Below are 5456 nucleotides of genomic sequence, written 5' to 3' on the forward strand. Positions count from 1 at the left end.
TCAATGGCATAAAACAACAAAACAATATTTTAATAAAAGATTTCAAATGTTCTACACTGGAAAACTTTAGCCCACTGCTGGAATTGATTCAGACTCATGGTGGCCATCCACTGAATTCCTAAGGCTATATGAAGATCTTTACAAGAGGAGATTGTCCATCTTTTTCCTGCTTAACTGCTAGTTAACTTTAATTGCTGATATTTTGGTTGGCAACCCAAAATGGAAGGCACTATACCATCGGGGCTCACTCCATGCTAAAAATAGATTGGTTTAATAATATCTGAAAACAAACAAACAAAAAAACTTTTAAAAGGCAAGTGAACCTTCATAAACAACAAAATCAGCAAGTCATCTTTTAAACCAGCAGAAAGCAAAGTTGAGAGGTTGGTCTATTTAATTAGGAGGCATGAAAATTGCCTCCCACGCTAAAGCGAAAACCAGATTTTCAAGTCAGTTCCCTTCTCACAAGTTAAAACTCTCCAAACATTTTCAATTACCCAACATCTTTCTGATCAGAAAACCCGAGTGAACTTTAGGGTCCAAATGAAATATTTCTAACTACATTTTTGGAAGGGTGGAGGGTCAGTGCAGGAGAGGAAAATCCTGGATGAGATAGACTGACACAGTGGTCATGGCAAAGGGCTCAGAATAGGGGAAGGTTCAGAGCCAGTTCACAGGATCTCTGAAGTCATAGTCGACTCAATGGCATAGATTAACAAAAATCATGTATTTCCTGTGCTATCAACTGTTGGTCCTGGCTTACTAGCATCTATTCAGCCATATACCTTGCTTTCTAGTGTCAAAATTTACAACCTAGAGCACATACCACTCATGTAGAAGCGTCATTGCTGCAAAATAAGTTCCTAAATCAGTACTTAGCTTGGTCCTAATACTTCTTGGCAAGTTCTAATGGCCCCAACGTCCTCATGGACCTTGTGTGTGTGTGTATACATATAATTATATAGAACTAATATTTTAAATGTGGAAGGAGGAGTGGCATCCACTTCCGTAATAGCTTGCCTCCGGAAACCCTATGAACCTGGAGAGAGGATGAAAGGCACCCAAGCGTCGAGGGCTCTCCTTCATAGGGTCGCTATGAGTCGCCTGCGACTCAACGGCACTCTACAACAACAATAACAATATTTTGAATAGGAGAGTTCTGGTGGCCTAGTTGTAAAGTGTTGCCTTGCCAACCCAAAGGCTGGCAGTTCAAACTCACCAGCAACTCTGCCGGGAGAGAATGACAATCTCCTCTTGAGATTACAGCCTCTGAATCAGCCTTACAACCTCTGAAAACCGCTGCAGGGTCTGCCACAAGTTGGTGAGAAGATGGCAGAGAGAATGTTTAACAGTGAGCTCTGCTAGCATAGTCCATGGGGAGCTATTTAACTCAAAGGTGAAGTCTCTGGCAGTTTGACTCCACAAAGTGGCTCCGCGGGAAGCAAGATGGGCAATTTCCTCTCATCCGATCTGTGGTTGGGTACCACCAGTTAGAAGTGACCCATAGCTGACCCACCAGCGGGTTTTCTGGGGCAGTAAATTGCACGAGAGGAGACTGACCACCTTTCTCCAGCAGAGCAGCTGGTAGATTCAAATACCATGCCTTTGAGATGGAAGTGCAGCTTTTTTACCACCAGAGCTCACTCTTCTGCAATTTACACCCTCGGAAAAAAACCAGTGGCACTGGCAGGTGAGCTAGAAAAGAGCTGGACAAGGAGTTGAATGTTTAAAATAAAGGGGGGGAAAGTGTCAGTATTTATTACGTTCTCATGATTATTAGACTTCTTAAAATGAAACAAGAGTTCCAGAATTTCTAAATATATATCTACGTATATATATTTTTCTTGATTCTGAACGCATTTGCTGTTTTTACATCATCCTTTTCATCTAAGCACCATGTACGAATGGATGCACAAACTTTAATTCTTTCCTTAACACGCTTCTTCCTCCACAGCATCCGCGCTCAACCAAGAGCAGTTGCCAGTCCTCCCTTAACTACACTGTTGATCGACCAACAGGAGGTCGCGCTCGCTGCCCCTTCCACTTCCCGGGATCGAGCGTCTCCTGGAAGCGCCCTGGCCTCGCCTCCTCGCCCTCTCATTCTCCCAGAAACGAAGGCGCCAAGCCCCGGGACCCCAGCATCCACAGCCTTACCCTGCGCTCCGTTGGCAGCCGACAAGCCAATTACTGAATCTGCTGACAAAACCACCAGTCAAGACCTGCCTTCCCACACATCTCTTCTGGCCAAGATCAACTGCGCGCAGGCCCCGCCCCCAGGCGGAGCCGCCGGCCACGCGCCCAACAGCCTGAGACAGCGCCACTGCCGACCAACACCACATCCTCACAGCAGCCAATCGTGCGCTGGCCCGTGCTTGACACCGTCAAATCTCCCGATGGCGCCACGCCTGGAGTGGGCGGGACTTTGCTGCAGCGTAAAACTACCCGACTGCCTCCTCCAACCACTTAAGGAGCAAGAAAGCGGCAGGGTGTAGAGATGCTAGTTACAGACTTCCCGTGCAGTAAACCTGAGGGCCTTACTGTTTCCAAGAGGGAGAACGAGCAGTCATCAAGCTCTGGCCCGCGTATTCAATTACGGGGGAGGAGACTGCGGATGGGAACAGGAAAGAGCCTGGATTGGTGGAAGGCAGCGACCCACGGAAGACCAGCCAATTGTCTTCTGTAGCTTGGTTAGGTGTAGCCAATCCGTCAGAGTCAGGATACGAGGGGCGTGAGAGGGTACGTTCTGACGTTGTTGGCACTCTTAAAGGGTCTGTTGTATGCCATCAAGTCTGAGCTGAACCATAGTTGACCTTCCAGCGTGTTTTCAGAGGCAGCAAATCTCAGGGAAGGAGGTTGCTCATCCTTCTCCTGCTCAGTTATCTGAGTTGTGAGTTAGACGCCAGAATCACCCCAAAAGAGCTGTCCAAATGTTCCTGGGAATATGTTATTCTAGTCAGGAAGAAAAATGAGAAGAGAATGCGGTATTCAGTCAAGTCAGAAAACTAGCACTTCTGCCTGAAGCGAATTTAATGATTCTAACTGAAATTTTATTACTTTCTTTTCTTCCAATTGAAAATTTAAGAATTTACTTGATACTTCAACGGTGCTTTGCAATTAGAAAGCAATTGCTTAACAAAGCTTATTGAGATTGACAGAGTCCTTAATAGATTTATTTTGGCAGTTTTCTCTGAAACGTTAATAATCTTGAAAACCCTAGGGCTGTTCTACTGTTGCACAAATGTATCCTCATGAGTCAAGGAACAACAATGATGAAGTAAGCCATCTGGTGGCAAAGATTTACTTTATTCAAATAACGTAAATGCAATAAACTAGAGGTATTTTACTGATTAATATGTGAAATTATTTTCATTATTAAAATAATTACATGATGTGTATGTGTAGTTAAAATATAACTATTTGCTCCAATTCTACATGTGAAAGTGAAAATAATTTGTTAGCTGAGCTTGGGGTAGGCTAGCAGTTCTAAATTTTTTAATTTCAGATATTTTACACTTAAAATTTTTGTAGAATGCAAATGAACTTGTGCCTATGGTTTATAACTCCGTATATACCAATGACGTATGATTTCACCTTGCTTGGTTCCAGAAACACCCTTGGTACCAGTAGTCAAAGGATTAGAAACTTTGTTGTATTGATAAAGTCCATCGTCAAGGACCTCCCCAAAGTTCTAAGATGTAATGATGTTACTTTGAAGACTATGGTGAACCTCATTCAAGCCATGATCTTTTCAATTACTTGTTATGCATCTGAAACTTGGATAAGGATGACAAAAAAAGAGCCTGTACTTTTGAATTGTGGTCCTAGAGAAGAGGACTAAATATTCCATGGACTGTCAAGGGAATGAACAAGTATGTTTTAGAGAAACTGCTATCAGGGTGCTCCTTGAAGAGAAGGGTGGTGAAGCTTCATCTCCCATACTTTGAGCATGTTCTATTAGGAGTTAGGCCAGTCCTTAGACACCATGTTTTGGAAAGGTGAAGGATCTGTAAAAAAGAGGAAGACCCTCAGGGAGGTAGATTGAAATAGTGACTATAACAATGGGCTCAAGTATGTCCAGAGATGGTGAGAATGCAGCAGGATCAGGGAAGGTTCAGATCTGCTGTGGGTTGTACTTGACCTGATGGATACTTGCCATCATCAACACTATAACAAAGAGGGTTTTTTTGTTGTTGTTTTTATTGTATTATTTTTACGTGTACCATCAAATCAGATCTGACTGGGACAGGAGGAGATTGCCCCCTCCTTCTCCAGCAGAGCGTCTGATAGATTTGAACTGCATACTTCTAGGATTGCAGTGCAGCGTCTTGCCACTAGGCCACAGAGCCCCCTAACAAAGAGGTTTTTAAAACCAGAAATTTATTCTTAATGATTTATATTGTTATCTACTGTTGGGTTGGAATCTGTTTGTAGCTGACCCTCCACCAGGTTTTTCAGATGTTGTAAGTGGCGCAGGAGATTGTCCATCTTTTCCTTGCAGAGCTGGTGATGGATTTTAATTGCCCGCCTTTGGGTTGGCAATGCAATTCCTTACCACTAGGCAACCAGAGCTCTCTTCATATAGTTTAGAAGGCTATAATTAAAAAAAAAAATCACTGTTTACAATAGCAAAGAGCTGGAAACAACCCAAGTGCCCATCAACAAATGGATGGATAGAGAAAGTCTGGTATATTCACACAATGAAATACTATGCAGCATTGAAAAACAAGGAACTCATGAAGTATTATGAAAAATTGATGACCCTGGACGACATTATGCTGAGTGAAATATCTCGGTCACAAAAGGACAAATAAATAAATCACTGTTGTAAAATGGGACTGACATCAGGGTTGAGGGAAGACAGAGAAGGAGGGGGAGAATGATGTATACTGCATTGAAACAGATGAAGGAGAGAACTGTTTAAAAGGGATATATGATTAGGTATTATTGTCATGACAGGAGTCCAGAATGAAGGCTGCACAGTGGAGTGGATCTGGGGGGAGGGATTACATAACAATGAAAGAGTTTTACTTTTCAAAGAGAAGAGTGAGTTTGGGGGAAGGGGGTGGGCAGGGAGAAAAGTGCAACAATGAATGACTGCAAACACTAAGTCTCTGTAAACTTTCATTAAAATTAATTAAAAAAAAGAAAGAAAAATGTCACAAGACAAATCATTGGAGAAGCTGGACTATATGAAAAGGAATGTGGTATTAGGATCAGAAAAAGACTCATCAACAATCTGCATTATGCAGATGATATAACCTTAGTTGCTGAAAGTGAGGAGGACTTGAAACACTTGTTGCAGAGGATCAAAGACAGCAGTCTTCGGTATAGGTTACATCTTAACATCAAGATAACAAAAATCCCCGGTGCTGGCTGAAAATCGCCTGTGACTTCATGCATAGCCACTGGTGAGAGTCAGCGCCCAGAGAGAGCCATCAGGGGCTTTAAGCTCGTTG

General features: G+C 42.9%; 1 pseudogene; it reads left to right on the plus strand.

Moving 5' to 3' along the window:
* Positions 1-2494: 2494 nt before the first annotated feature.
* Positions 2495-5456, plus strand: part of LOC102876066 — a 12323-nt pseudogene continuing 9361 nt past the window's right edge.

Source organism: Elephantulus edwardii, unplaced genomic scaffold (genome assembly GCF_000299155.1).
Source record: "Elephantulus edwardii isolate Elephantulus edwardi_28Jun2011 unplaced genomic scaffold, EleEdw1.0 scaffold00073, whole genome shotgun sequence".
In the NCBI taxonomy this organism is placed as follows: domain Eukaryota; kingdom Metazoa; phylum Chordata; class Mammalia; order Macroscelidea; family Macroscelididae; genus Elephantulus; species Elephantulus edwardii.